Source organism: Microcaecilia unicolor, chromosome 11 (assembly GCF_901765095.1).
Source record: "Microcaecilia unicolor chromosome 11, aMicUni1.1, whole genome shotgun sequence".
In the NCBI taxonomy this organism is placed as follows: Eukaryota; Metazoa; Chordata; class Amphibia; order Gymnophiona; family Siphonopidae; genus Microcaecilia; species Microcaecilia unicolor.
Window position 1 is genome coordinate 135,141,108 of NC_044041.1, and position 16,276 is coordinate 135,157,383.

General features: G+C 45.0%; 1 protein-coding gene across 1 annotated transcript in view; it reads left to right on the forward strand.

Moving 5' to 3' along the window:
• The window catches only part of SPTBN2 (spectrin beta, non-erythrocytic 2), a 1,201,559-nt gene extending 1,190,355 nt beyond the window's left edge, over positions 1-11,204 (forward strand). Inside the window, exon 37 of the mRNA XM_030217767.1 lies at positions 11,194-11,204. The gene's annotated coding sequence lies outside the window, so the exon portion shown is untranslated. The remainder of the gene's footprint in view (positions 1-11,193) is intronic.
• Positions 11,205-16,276: the final 5,072 nt, after the last annotated feature.

A 16,276-nucleotide genomic window follows, 5' to 3' on the forward strand; every position in this document is an offset into this window, starting at 1 on the left:
AGAAAGAATAACAATCCCGTCCTTAGAGGATTCCAAGAAATCCATTAAGTTGGGTTGCAGGGAGATTGTTGAGGCGCACTGACCTCTGTCCTGTTCTGTATGAGTGATTATAGTCATGGAGTAGCCTAGTGGTTAATGCAGTGGACTTTGATCCTGGGGAACTGAGTTCAATTCCCACTGCAGCTCCTTGTGACTCTGGGCAAGTCACTTAACCCTCCATTGCCCCTGGTACAAAATAAGTACCTGAATATATGTAAACCGCTTTGAATGTAGTTGCAAAAACCTCAGAAAGGCGGTATATCAAGTCCCATTTCCCTTTCCCTATTTTATTCTTTGAATGTCTGGTCTCATCTAATTTTCTCTTTCCTATCTAAAATGGAGTTCTTTTCATCTTATCTACTTATTTTTTTTAGTCTGTAACCACCTTGCTGTACCCTCATGAGAGGCAGTATATCAAATATAATAAACCATAAACTGTCCTCTGATATCGGTAAAAAAAAAAAAAAGCATCTTGGTCATCCTGCCCAGACTTAAAAGGTGGCAAATAAAAAGTTTTTGGAACTAGTAGGATTGACTGTGAAGGCACATATAGAATTTCCAACATTCTTTAAATATCTCTCAAAAAGAGACCCCTGAAATGCATAGAAAATTAATTAAACCTAGATTCCTACATCTTATAGTGTTCTCAAGCATTTCTTTGTTTCCAGTTTTCCAACTCTCTCTTGTATTAAGGTCATCTGAGATTCTTGATTATTTAATTTTCCCTCTAGGTCTAGCAACTTAACAGCATTTACACTCATTTGTTAGATTCTGGCCTAGAGCCACAACCACATTCCAAATTTCCTCCAAAGTAAAAATAGAAGACTTGACTGCAGTGACGTAGCCAAGGGTGGGCTCAGGCCCACCCAGTAGTAGCACACCTATGATGTGGCTGGCAGGGATTCCCAAGCCCCACCAGCTGAAAACTCCCAACAACTGTCCCTCCTGCATACCTTGTAAGTAGCAGATCTTTGCCTGCAGCAAGAATCAACTAAAATATTATTTGCACCAGCCCCACAGCCTTCCCTCTGACATATTTCCGCCTATGCAGAAACAAGAAGTTGCATCAATGGGAAGAATGTGGGGCCAACATGAGCAGTATTAGTTGCTGCTCGCTGCTGGTGAAAATCTGCTATTTAAAAGGTATGCAGGAGAGGGGGGATGTTTAAGAGACCATATGGCATGCAGGTGAGAGAAGGCGAGATCAAATCACCTTTTGGATGGGGCGGGTTTCTTCTGCCCACCCATCTTGGGCCCAGGCTCAGCCAAAATTGGGTGTCTGGCTACGCCTCTGCTTGACTGGATTAAATAAAATTATTGTAGCCTCTGGAGCTGGGGCTAGTTTTGGAGCAGTTCTCAAGGTAGCCTTTGGTTGAACCAGGTCTCATTCTTCACTCTTCCTCCCTCCTCCCACTGCTTCCTGTAGTTGCTGCAGCTCTACTTTCCCTTGAACAGTCCTAGGTTGAACTCCTGGACTGTCCGGCACCAAAGCAGCACTGGTGTCAACTATGAATGCCAATCAATCCCTGATACTGTCTCCACACAGAACTGCAGGATTCACAGGGGGGACTTGCTCCTCAGGGAAGAGTGATATGCTATGCTATGCTCAAGGGCTACTAGGAGTTCTCCTTCTCCTCCCCCCCACCCCCAGACACAGCAAGCCATCTCCCTGTTTAACAACAAAGGTCTCCACCAAAGTTTGTATTGGAATTGAGGCAGTTACGAGCAACGAGCATTGTTATTCAAGCACACAACTTCCACTTCTTCTTAGGCATTCTAACAAAATAGGGAGCCTATATGAAGGCATCTTGCCTCATAGGTACCATCTTGAATCTCTGACTTCTAAATTTTAATATACAGCTTAACTGAAAAACCTCCAAGCTGAATTATAACAACCTGAGTTCTTTCCCCATACTTTTGTGATATAGTTTAAGGCACACAAAAGTCTTCTGCTATATACATTTAGTAGGAAAACAGTATAAGGTCATTACAGCAATTTTGTGCTGTATTTCTCCATTTCAGGTTGAGGACCTCCTACCTGCACCTCACTGAATATGAGCTCACAAATTATACAGTAACATCTAGACAGTATTTATGGGAGTAAATCAGTAATTACCCTGCCTCCTATGGGACAATGTAGATAGGGACATGTAAAGAATATTTATATAAAGCGCTCTAGAATGATCTTAGTCTCACATCTCCTAACTGCTAATCTGAGTTCTCACCCCTCCCACAAATACTGACAGACAACAATAAACAAGTTCTAAATACAATAACAATGAAGCTTTATTATTTACAAGAAAATGCTATAACCAAGAATGAATATGGAAATAATCAAGACTTAGCAGTTATGAGCAAATGCTAGGTAAGCTTAAAATGAAGTTGGAAATAAATGTTCTTTAAATGCTTTAGTGTGAACACTTATCAGAAACTAGTTGGGTAAACATACTCCCTAAGGCTCACAATCAGGGCACCTGTTTTATTTCCCAATAGCAAATACAGAGCTCTTCTTATACAACCTGATGGTGAGGCAAGTCTTTTTCCCTCAGGAATGGTGGGATAAAAAGGTGGTTGTGAGCTTGCTCGGCATGCTCTAAACTGTTCCAGTAGATGAACTGTAGAGATAAGTTCAGAGGAGGTCAAGAGAGAGATAGAGTTGATGCCCCTTTTTATAGCACATGCATAAGGTCAATGTCTACGAAGATTAGATAGACAATTGGTTGTATCTTGCAAGTTATGGTTTAGAAAACCACAAGAATATCTTTTTATGCCATTCTAGAAACTTTTCTCCGAATCCTGGCACCAGGAAAACTGGGTCACCCTGACCAAGGGCTCTTGCCATGGTTGCCTCATTCTTGTATAAGCTGAAAGGAGGTCACATATTTTCCTTCTGAAGTGCAAGTTCATGGTGTATTGAAGCGTCAGCATTGCTCATTTGTAATCTGGTGTGCAGGAGGCTGTAGCACGAGCTCTGTATTGTACTAGTACAGTTGCAGGGGGGGATACCCCTACAGCCAGCAGCCCCCCTTGTTTTAAGATGAATGACACTCTAGGAGCACCAGGTAATTTAAAACACTAGCTAATGGGCTGATGATCAGAAGCAAACACAGGTGCTAGAGGCTGTTAGCGTCATACTAGCACCTGCAATTGCTTACCGCCCCAAGAACAGAGCCCCCGCGTGCATGAAACAACGCACTCATGGGCTCTGAATGCAACTAGCATGCAAAACGGGGTTCTTTGCGCAACTATTCCTTCCCAATGATCAGCAACCAGCTCGCCAAACATTGGCCTGCTGGAAGCAGCAAACCCTAATGCCAGCTTGGAGCTGGTATTAGGGTTTGCAGACCATTGGGGAGGAATGGTGATCCCTGTCCGGCATGCATTTGCATGCTAGCAGACCCTCCATTCCCCCAATACAGCAGCCCCCCCCCCCCCCCCCCGCAGGAGCAGGAACCCCAACTCGACACTCCCCAGGGCCTGACTCCCCCCCACAAGTTCAGGGGGGCTGGAGATCCGGTTGGTCTCTAGCCCCCCTAAGCCGGCATCCCCTCCCATGAATGGATCCCTAGTGACCCAGTGGGCCGTGAGTCGATCCCCTCACCACCCCAACCCTGGTGGTTTTAGCGGCCCTTCTCCACCCCCCTATCTTCAGTAGAGGAGGGAGGTGGCTTCCCTCCTCTTCCATCGGTGCCGCCTTGAAAATGGCGGTGCCTGGCCCTGCCCAGTGCATCCTGGGCAGGGCTTCACACCACATGTTTATGGACAGGGCTTGGTGCCACCATTTTCAAAGCAGCGCCAATGGAAGAGGAGGGAGGCCACCTCCTTCCTCCACCGAAGGTAGGGGGTGGGGAAGGGCCGCTAAGACCACCAGGGGTGGAGCGGTGAGGGGATTGACTTGCGGCCCACTGGACCACCAGGGCTCCATTCATGGGAGTGGATGCCAGGGGGGTTAGGGGGACTAGAGACCCACCGGATCTCCAGCCCCCCCCCCCCCCCCAGAACTTGTGTCGCTTGACTCGGGGTGGGGGTACATGGGGGTCTGGCTGTCCCATGGACCTCCAGCCCCTGTGTTTGACAGGCCTGGGCTTTTGACAGCCCAGACCTGTCAAACAAGTGGAGGATTGTTTGGAACAGCTCCGGGCTTTCGATCATCTGCTCATAAGTTTGTTGTGCATGTATTTATCCAACAATTCAATAAAGCTTGTAAGTAGGCAATGAACAATAGTAAGCATATGTAAACACGTCAACTACTATATCATATGCTAATATAAAATACGAAAACTGTAATAGTGACAATTCAGTAATGCAACAAGCTTAAGGCACACGTTAAATGCACAGGCATATGAATGTGTAATATGGCAAAGCAAATGTAACTGCATTAAGTTGCATCAATTAAAAATACAATAATGTAGGGTGAAATGCAAAAGGTAAATGTCCATGGAAGTAGAATATCTTTTCTTCTGCAGGTACAATACTTGTAGGACTGATGACTTGTAGTTTCATGGAGGAAAAGTCAGTTTTATAAGCACAATAAAATGTTTTGTACTTTTTTGGGATCTTGCCAGGTACTTGTGACCTGGATTGGCCACTGTTGGAAACAGGATGCTGGGCTTGATGGACCTTTGGTCTTTCCCAGTGTGGGAATACTTATGTAATTCATGTGTAGCTGTTGCAAGCAATAAAGCGGATAATGTTGAATGTAGTGCACAACACACTGCACAAAATATCTTGTAATGTAAATTGCACGGTGGCTGCAGACTCTATATGGTTGCAAGTTTTTAGTACAGTTCACTAGAACAACAGTTCCTGGATATGCAACATGTGAGTCTGTGTATGAGTGTGGTGGTTGGCATAACTGGTACACCACACTTATTATACATAAGATGTATAATAGATATTCGATTCAATTCAAGTGAGCATGTGGTGTACTACTCTGGCAATAACACCATCAGACGACAAGGAATGGGCTTTATCGTGAACAAGAAATTTGCCAAAGCCGTTGAAAATTATCAGACACTGAGTGACCTAATAATGGCCATCCAAATCAGAGGGAAGCCCCGTAATGTCACAGTCCTGCAAATATATGCCCCAACAACAGATTCAACTTAGGAAGATGTGGAAGGGTTCTGTGGTGAACTTCAAGATGCTTTAAGCCAAACACTCAATAAGGACATTTTCTACATTATTGGTGATTTTAACTCCAAAGTGAGAACTGTGGGGCAGAACCCAAAATTGTTGGAAGATTTGGTTTAGGAGTGCAGAATGAGGTAGAAGATTGACTGGTTCAGTTCTGCCAAGAACATCAGCTAATGATCACCAACACTTGGTTTGAACAACCCAAACGGCAGCTAAACATCTAGACATCACCAAGTGGAGAACACAGAAACCAAAATCATCTATGTCTTGTTTGAGTGTACAGGATGACGGCTGCTTAGAGATAGTAGAAACAGAGACTAACCAATTGGCTTCCTCGCTTACAATGGACTAGACAGGCTCACTTCCACTCCTGTCTATTAAACCTCCTTGCAGCTGCTCATAGGTTTGCAAGCTTTGTTTTCAGCATTCCTTGCTCACCTTGGCTAGATAGGCTCACTTTCTCCCCAGTCTATTAAACCTGCACGATTGCTCCAGCCCTGCTGCTCAGCTCTCCTCTGCTCCAGCCTGTCCATCTACTCCAGCTTGTTCCAGTCCGCCTGTTCCAGCTTCTACCAGTTTGCTCCAGTCCATCTGATCCAGCTCGTTCCAGTCCGTCTGTTCCAGCTTGTCCCAGTCCTGCTGCTGAGCTCTTCATCTGATCCAGCTTGTTCCAGTCCACCTGATCCAGCTCTTCCAGTTCGTCTGACCCAGCTCGTTCCAGTCCGTCTGTTCCAGCTTGTCCCAGTCCTGCTGCTCCGCTCTCTTCTGCTCCAAAGTATTCCAGCTTGTTCCAGTCCTGATCTTCACTGCCCTCATCTGTTCCTGTCTGCCCACTCCAAAGTATTCCAGCTTGTTCCAGTCCTGCTACTGAGCTCTTCACTGCTGTCATCTGTTCCCGCCTGCCTGCTAGCCCATCAACCAACCTGCCTGCTTGTCAGCCCATCATCTACCTGCCTGCTAGCCCATCAACGCCTGCTTGTCAGCCCATCAACTTGCCTGCTTGTCAGCCCATCATCTACCTGCATGCCTTCAAGCCTGCACAACCACCTACCTGACTCCCCGCCTGCCGGCTTACCAGCCCATCAACTTTCTTACCTGCCAGCTCACCCATCAACCTGCCTGCCTCCCAGCCCATCAGCCTACCTGCCTGCTTGCTTGCTCACCCACCTACCTACCTCCCCACTTGCCAATCTACCTGTCAATCCACCCACCTACCCGCCAGCCCTTCTGTTCCCTGCTGCTGCCTGCTGTCCCAGTCCTAAGCCTCCAGTTCAGCCTTCCTGCCCTATCTGTTGCTTAACACCTCAGTCACTACATAGGCATCTGTAAACAACTCTGTCAGTACCCATGGCCCCTATATACACATCCTCTTCCTTGCCCTGTCCCTTCCTAATCTCCCCCTACCACTGTCTTCCGCAGGAACTCACTGCCCACCCATGTCCTCCCTGACCCGCTCACTACTGCAATACCCTACCCACCGCCCCCATCCCTCACCACCTCACCATCTCTCCTATCCCTCTCCTTCCTAGCTCTCAACCTTCAACACTTCCTTCCTGCCATTAACCCATCCCCATTTCTCCTAAGCGCATCCCGTCTTCGTCGCCCTTCCTCCCCCACCCTCCTCCGCACTCTCTTGCTCCTCCTGCTATCCACGGGAGACATCAATCCCAATCCAGGACCCCCACACCTGTCCTCATCCTATCCACGCAATCGATTCCGGGATGCCTCCAATCTCATCTCTATTCCCCTCCTCCCCCCCTCTTCTCTCCCCTTCTTGTGTGCCCTGTGGAATGCCCGCTCGGTCTGCAACAAACTTTCCTTCACCCATGATCTCTTCATCTCCCGTTCCCTTCAACTGCTCGCCCTAACTGAAACCTGGCTCACCCCTGATGACTCTGCCTCTGTCATGGCTCTATGCCATGGAGGTTATCTTTTCTCCCACACTCCCCGCCCAGTTGGCCATGGAGGAGGTGTCGGGTTTCTACTTTCGCCCTCCTGCAGTTTTCGACCCCTCCTCCTACCACAGTCTCACTGCTTCTCATCCTTTGAAGCTCACTCCATCCGTCTATTCGACCCGCTGCCACTCAGAGTTGCAGTCATTTACCGCCCCCCTGATAAGTCCCTCCCCTCCTTCCTTACCGACTTCGACACCTGGCTCTCCGTTTTTCTTGAACCCTCATCTCCGTCCCTCATTCTTGGAGACTTTAACATACACGCCGACGACCCAACCGACTCTTATGTTTCTCAGTTCCTCACTCTGACATCCTCCTTCAACCTCCGGCTGAGCTCCACCACCCCTACTCATCAAACTGGCCATTGTCTTGACCTCGTCCTCTTTTCTACCTGCTCACTCTCCAATTTCTGCGCCTCAGCTCTTCCTCTCTCTGATCATCACCTGATCACCTTCACACTTCATCACTCTCCCCCTCAGTCCTGCCCAACACTAACCACTACTTTCAGGAATCTCCAGGCTGTCGACCCTCCCACCTTATCCTCTAGTATCTCCAATCTCCTCCCTTCCATCATGTCCTCCAAGTCTGTCAACATGGCTGTCTCTGCCTACAATGCCACTCTGCTCTGGACACCCTTGCACCATCCACTTCCCGTCCCACAAGGCGTACTAAACCCCAGCCCTGGCTGACCCCTTGCATCTGATACCTTTGCTCCTGCACCCGATCTGCTGAATGCCTCTGGAGGAAATCTCGCACCCATACCGATTTCATTCATTACAAATTCATGCTATCCTCCTTCCAGTCCTCCCTATTCCTTGACAAACAGGACTATTACACCCAATTGACCAACTCTCTCAGCTCCAACCCCCTTCGTCTGTTCGCCACCCTTAACTCCCTCCTCAAAGTGCCCTCTGCTCCCACCCCACCCCCCTCGCTCTCTCCTCAATCTCTGGCTGATTACTTCCACGACAAGGTGCAAAAGATCAACCTTGAGTTCACTACCAAGTCATCTCCTCTTCACCCTTCAACCCTCGCCCTCAACCAACCAACCCAGGCCTCTTTCTCCTCCTTTCCTGTCATCACCGAGGAGGAAACCGCTCGCCTTCTTTCCTCCTCGAAATGCACCACCTGCTCTTCTGATTCCATCCCCACCAACTTCCTTAACATCATCTCTCATACTGTCACTCCCTCCATCTGTCATATCCTCAACCTCTCTCTCTCCACTGCAACTGTCCCTGACACCTTCAAGCATGCTGTAGTCACACCACTCCTCAAAAAACCATCACTGGACCCTACCTGTTTTCATTCCAATTCCAAAAAGGGATAAAAAGGATTGCACAAATTACTGCACATAGCTCTGATACCACATGCAAGCAAAACCCTGCTGAAGATCATTCAACAGCGATTGAGTATAACCATCGACAGGGAGTTATCAGATGTGCAAGCTGGCTTCAGGAAAGGCAGAGGCACTTGTGATCATATTGCCAACCTTTGATGGATTATGGGAAAAGCTAGGGAGTACCAGAAAGATATCTACATGTGTTTTATCGATTACTCAAAAGCATTTGATGTGCTTGAGCACAACAAGCTCTGGTCTTGCATGAAGGAGATGAGCACACCACCACACCTGATTGAACTCATAAGATCACTCTATCAAGATCAAGAAGCTACAGTCTGAATGCCATATGGAGACATAGATTGGTTCAAGATTGGAAAGGGCACACGACAAGGATGCATCCTGTCACCAGCAGCTTTCAACATGTATGCTGAAACCATCATGCCATGAGCAAGCCTGGATGAGTCTAAGATTGGTGTGAAATTAGGTGGCAGAAACATCAACAACCTCCAATATGCTGATGATACCACACTGCTGGCTGAAAATAAGAAGGATCTTGAACCTCTGATCAGGAAAGTCAAACAAGAAAGTGAGAAGGTTGGATTGCACCAGAACTTCAAAAAGACAAAGATCATGACATCAGCAAAAAATGTGAATGTTGACATCAAGATCAACAATGAAGAAATTGAAGTTCTCAAAGATTTCATCTTTCTTGGCTCCAAAATTAATCACAATGGTAAGTGCACCTCTGAGGTCAAGAGACAGCTGACACTTGGAAGAAGTGCGATGGTCAGCATGAACAACATCTGGAAGAGCAAATGTAGATTGGTCAGTGCAGTCATCTTTCCAATAGCAACATATGGCTGTGAATCTTGGATGCTGAGAAAGGCAGACAGGTGAAAATTGATTCATTTGAATTATGGTGCTGGAGACGACTGTTACACATCCCATGGACAGCCAAAATAACAAACCAAGAAGTTCTGGAACGTATCAAACCAAAAATCTCACTTAAGGCCAAGGTAGCAAAACAAAAGCTCTCTTATTTTGGTCACATCATGTGAAGCAAGTCCCTTGAAAAAGACATCATGCTTCGAATAGTTAGTGGCAAAAGAAAAAGAGGCTGCCCAAGAATTCGCTGGATAGATACTATCGAGGATATACTGGAATGAACATAGCAGAACTGAAACAAGCTGTGAGTGATCGGAAGGCATGGTGAACACCAGTGGCAAAGGAAGGGGGGGCGGGAGGGCAGTCCGCCCCGGGTGCACGCCGCTGGGGGGGGTGTCTTCTCCGTTGGTTCCTTGCTCCCTCTGCCCCGGAACAGGTTACTTCCTGTTCCAGGGCAGAGAGAGCAAGGAACCAATGGAGCCGATGCAGCTCCCAGCGACGTGGACTGGGGGGTGGATTGGCCCTCCCACCTGTCCCTCACTTCTAAAGTAAGTAACAATGCGCTGGGGGGGGGGAGTTTGCGCGCCGGAGGGGGGGTGCGCGCCGAGCGGGGGCGCCATGCTGCACCCGGGGGTACGCAGCGGTGACCCGCCCCAGGTGTCAGCCGCCCTCGCTACGGCACTGGCGAACACTGATCCATAGAGTGACTGAGAGCCATACTCGACGGATCAGATAAGAAAGGAATAATAGATAGCAAACTGTTTGGCAATGGTGCAATCAAAGAACGATAGATACAATCTGTGTAATGTTTTGCATAACATAAAGCTGAACATACTTGGCTTTGACAACAAATATATAACTTGGTAGCATGAGCCTGTATACACATATGTAATGCACTGATGTAGGTAAACACATTTGTCATATGAAAACCCTTTATAGTTTATTGTAGTAATAGGAATAATGTTGAACAACATATTATGATATAACAACAATGAGGCTTTGCATAGGATATATGAGAAATTGTAGCACATGTGCATTTTCGATATGACTTCTAAATCTGACTTTGGACATTTTGTGGAAAATATCCAAAAATCCAGTAGTGAGCATGGTAATTTTCAAAACAGAAAAACATCTATTTTTTTGTTTCGAAAATGGCCATTTGCTAGACATTGTGCTCAGTGCTTCAATCTTTTTCGATCATTTTCGAAAATAAAATGTCCAAGTAAAAAACGCACAAAATCAAGCTATTGGGATGTAGGAGGAATCAGCATTCTTAGACTATTGTCATGGAGATTCACAACAACATATTACAAGGTATTCAGCAAAAGGCTTCTGCCCTGTGGTGTCATATGTTGAATGTAGCTATCCCAAATCATCTGAGGGTGTTTTTTGTATCTAAAAGAAAAACATGCCTCCCAAACAAGCAGTTGATGAATCTGATTACTCCATTTCCAATAGGCTAGTGGTTCAGGAGATGTCCGCGACTAACATACATTTCCAGGCTAACAAACACAGTTTATGAATTAGCAGTCTCCCCTTTAGAGCTCCCTCTATTAGTCTCTGCTTTATCCAATAGGACATTTAAAGGGGAATTCAGCAGGGGTTTACCGGTTATAGTCAAGATATATTGTACAATCTCATTCCAAAACTGCAAGATCCAAGGGCAAGCCCAGAAGGACTGTCTGAGCCAAAGCATTTACCACAAACAGGGAATTGTATTCGACCTGATTTATATAATTGCACTTGAGTAAAGTATGACAATAGCATTCTCTATCTTTAACAGCCTCCAATTTGGTAAGCACATTATGCAGACCCGAGATTCAGACCCCCTCCTTTGAGAAGATATCATGAAAAAAGGCCTGTAGTTTAGTGCCAACATGGAGATTAAGGGCGCACCAATCCAAGGAGAACGCATAGGGCTAGATTCTAAATGACGCCTGAAAATTCTGCACAGAAAAAAAAATATGCCAAAAGCATATTCTATAAAGTACGCCTATATTTTAATTTCTGTACGATGTACAGAATATGTCGAGCACCTTTCCATACATTCAAATTTAGTCACGGCCATTTAGGCCATGTTTCCGGACACTTAAATTGGGTGCAGAGTGGGTGTATTCTGTAACAACGTGCAGAGATTTTAGAAATGCCCACACTCCGCCCACAGCCATGCCCCCTTTTCAACTATGCGACTTAGAATTTAAGTGCACCACATTACAGAATATGCTTAGTGAGTTGTGTGTGTAAATCTTAATGCCAGTTAGTGCTGATAATTGCTTGTTAACATCCAATCTGTGCTGATTAGCTAGTTTACCAATTAAGTTATATGCATTGTTATAGAATACGCTTCAATTTCTACTCGGAAATTAAGGCACCATATATAGAATTCCGGGGCTAGTGCTTCATTTGACAATAGGCAAATCTGTTCCCCCAGTGAGCCCTGATACGCAATTGGAGTTCCTCAAAAGGAATAATAGAGTTATCCTATATAATAATTCTCACCACCAACGTTCTAATCTGGGACTGCCTGTGTCCGTGGCTCCTGGAGTTGCTGAGCTAGGCTCCATAGCCAGGATGATGTCACTAACAGCTGATTCCCAGGCAGGGGGAGGAGTAGGGAAACACGAGCTGGACATGGATGACTGGAGGTGAGGCAGGGGAGAGGGAGATGGGAGGGGGTCCTGAGACCAGAGAGGTGGGGGTGGGGAGGGGGGCCCTGCGAGAGGGGGGGTGGGAGCTCACACTCACTGTCTCTCACATACACTCTTCTCTGACACACTCCCTGTCTATCACACTCTATCTCTCTGTCACACACACACACAGTCTCACACACTCTCTCAAACATACACACTCCAAGGAAAACCTTGCTAGTGCCCATTTCATTTGTGTCAGAAATGGGCCTTTTTTACTAGTCTTCTATAATGATGTGCTCCAACAGAGTAATATTTGCATTGTCCCAAGTTAAGAATGCTATGTTCTCTATGTCCGGGTTAAATTTAACATTTCCTCTAATTTTATTTATTTATTTATTTATTGCATTTGTATCCCACATTCCTCCACCTATTTGCAGGCTCAATGTGGCTTACATAGATTTATTGACATTGTCATATCAGGATATCAGATACAGTTAGTAATGTGTAGCGAACAAGGAAGGGAAGAGGGAAGAAGGAAGGGCGTGATTAGGATAGTTGTATAAGGTGAGCTTTCATGATTAAGTGGGTTGGTGAGGTGACTTAGTGAGGTTATAGGTGTTCATTGTAGGCTTTGTTGAAGAAGAATGTTTTCAGAGATTTTTGAAAGATAGTTGTTTCGTTGATTGCTTTCAAGTCTGTGGGTAATGCATTCCATAATTGCGTGCTCATGTACGAGAAGGTAGTGGCATGCATCTGTTTGTACTTCAGTCCTTTGCAGCTGGGATAGTGCAGGTTGAGAAATTTGCGAGATGTTCTTGTGGCATTTCTGGGAGGTAGGTCCACGAGGTTTAGCATGTAGATTGGGGCATCTGCATGAATGATTTTGTGTACAATCGTGAAGATCTTGAACGCAATGCGTTCCTTCAGTGGGAGCCAGTGAAGTTTCTCTCTTAGTGGTTTTGCACTTTCATATTTAGTTTTTCCAAATATGAGTCTGGCGGCCGTGTTCTGGGCAGTTGGAGTTTTTTGATTGTCTGTTCTTTGCACCCGGTGTACAGTGCATTGCAGTAGTCTAGAATACTTATTACCATTGACTGTACCAGGGTACGGAAGATGTATCTCGGGAAGAAAGGTTTTACTCTTTTAAGTTTCCACATGGTGTAGAACATCTTTTTGGTCGTGTTTTTCACGTGGGTGTTGAGAGTGAGGTTTCGATCAATGTTGACTCCAAGAATTTTCAAGTTTTGTGAGACCGGAAGGGAGCAGTATGGTGTGGTTTTGGTGTTGACGTTTTTTGTGTTATGTTGTGAGGTGAGTACAAGGCATTGTGTTTTTTCTGCGTTAAGTTTAGTTGGAATGCATCTGCCAGGTGTGCATTATTTGGAGGCTTTGCTTGATCTCGTTGGAGATTTCATTTAGACCATGTCTGAATGGAATGTAAATTGTGACATCATCTGCATAAATGTAGGGGTTGAGGTTTTGATTGGCTAGTAGCTTGGCTAGAGGTATCATCATTAGGTTGAATAATGTTGGTGAGAGAGGGGATCCCTGGGGGACTCCACACTCGGGTATCCATGGTAGTGTTCTGTCCTCGTTCGTTGTTATTTGATATGATCTTGTGGTCAGGAATCCTTTGAACCATTTGAGAACAGTGCCTCCTACTCCGAAGTATTCTAGTATATATATTAGTATTTCATGGTTAACCATGTCAAAGGCACTGGACATGTCGAATTGCAGGAGGAGGATGTTGTTACCAGTCGCAATTGCTTGTTTGAATGCGTTCATTGCGGACACTAGTACAGTTTCGGTGCTGTGATTCGTCCAAAATCCTGATTGGGCCTCGTGCAGAATTGAGTGATTATTTAGGTATTCAGTCAATTGTTTCGTCACTATGCCTTCCATGAGTTTGGTCATGAGTGGAATGGATGCTACTGGTCGATAGTTGGTTAGGTCCATTGTGCTTTTTTTTTTGCATCTTTCTGTAACGGAGTGAGTAAGATGTTTCCCTTATCCGTGGGAAAGAGTCCATTTTGAAGCCTGTAATTTATATGGTTTGTGAGGTCTGTTTTGAATTGTTTGGGTGCGGATCTTATTAGGCTGTTAGGGCAGATGTCTAATTTGCATTGTGATTTGGCATATTTTCCTAGCCAATATGAGATTTCTTTTGATGAGAGCGTGTCAAATTCAGTTCATGATCGATCTACTGGGTATTCTCCGGGATTTGGGTCTAGGCATTCAAGGATATTTGTGTAGTCCATAGTGTCAGTGGGTATCATGAGTCAGAGTTTTATGATTTTTTCATTGAAGTAGTTCGCAAGGTTGGTTGCTGATGGGGTTTCTGCGTTGTTGGAGGTGACCTTGGTGGTATTTAGAAGATTGTTTATGAGTGAGAAGAGTTTGTGTGTATCCTTATAGTTTGGTCCTATTTTGGTTTTGTAGTAGGTCCTTTTAGTTTGTCTGATCGTGTATTTGTATTTTCTTTGTAGTTGTTTCCCATCTTTGTGTGTGTTTTCGTCTTTTTTCTTGCTCCATGCTCTTTCCAATCTTCTGACTTGTGTTTTTAGTTCTTTCAATTCTTCGTTAAACCATGGTATTGAATTTTTTTTCTATGTGAAGTTCTGGTTTGAAGTGGTGCTATATTGTCTAGTGTTATTTTGCATCTGTTATCCCAATCTTGGAGAAATTGGGGTGAATCTGTAGTTATTGTCTATTCGTCCGCGTAGAATTGTTGCCAGAATGTTAGTGGGTCTATTTTGCCTCTCGTAGTATATGTTTGTTGTTTTTGTTTTGTCTGTTTTGTTCTCCAGTTGAGGGAGAGGTTTGCACTGTGGTGGTTGGACCATGGTCTGGCTGTCCATTTTGTGTCTATTAGTGTGATATTTGGTTCTGGTGAGAATTTGTGGGTGATGATGTCTAGTGTGTGTCCTTTGTTATGGATGGGTTGTGTGTTTGGCCAGTGGAGTTCCCATAGTTGCAGAAATTCTTTGCATTCGCGTACATTGCTTGAGTTATTATCTTCAAGGTGAAGATTGATGTCTCCTGCTATGAGGAGGTTCTGGGTGGTAACGCAGGTGTTTGATATAAAGTCCAAAAAGTGTGTTTGTGAGTCTTGCCAATTGCCCAGGGGTCTGTAGAATAAGATTAGGTTTAGGTGATCACGTAGGTTGGGGTGGTTGATTCTGACTGAGGCTATTTCGAGTTGGGGAAGAATAGACTCTGCTGTTGTTGTGACTGTGAATTGAGATTTATAGATTATTGCTATTCCTCCTCCTCTTTTTCCTTCTCTTGTCCAGTGGGTAATTTTGTATCCTGGGGGGCAGAGCTCTAGTATTACTGGATCTTTGGGGTCATGGATCCAAGTTTCGCTGATAAGTAAGAAGTCAAGATGATCAGTTGTGATCCAGTCAGTTAGTATCGTGGTTTTATTGACTGCCGATCTGACATTGATGTATCCTATTTGTATTTGTTGGTGGTGGTGTTCAGTTGAGTTTGCGGTGGTGTTAATTTTTATCAGCTGTCTGTCTTCTTTGTGTGTAAGTTTGTTGCGTCCTTTCGTTTCTTTCTGTTGATGGTGATCGTGACTGGCAGGTTTTCCTTGCCATTGTTTAATTTTTTGAATATGCATATAGGGAGCAAATCAGTGATGGAGGGAACTCCCCCCAACTGAGAAATCAAATGTTTCCAAGTGTCTCTCAACGGATGCAACAAAAGGCTAGAAGTCAGGAAAGGAGGTACATTTTTGACAGGGGCCTGCAAAAGAGAAAAAAATATTATAAGGGACATAATAGGCCTGTTCTAAAGCCAAAGGTGTATGGCACCCAGTATTGAAGAACCAATCCTAAATGTGTCTCAACAAGCAGGCATGATTATACAAACACAGATTTGGCAAATCCAACTCACCCTGCCTCCAGTTCCCCAACAAAAAAATAAATTTCAATTTAGTTTTCTGTTTGGCCCAACAAAATTTGGATAGCAGCAAGTTAATTCATCTCAGATCTTTCTGCAGCAGCTGCAGCAGCAGCTGCAAAGTTTGCAATAATTACAGCCATTTAGGAAAAATAATCAAGCAGATCTAATTCTTCCAATTAAGGAGAGTGGTAAATCCATCCACTGAGATAAGAGCTGTTCCATGTCAGCAATTAATTTCATGATATTTAAGCAATAAAGATCTGTAGTGGAGAGTGATAGCTGGATACCTAAATTAAAAGAGTGATAGCTGGATACCTAAATATTTAAAAGACATGCCCATTTTAAGGGAAACTCTCCTTCCGTCATTGCACTACTACTACTGCTAT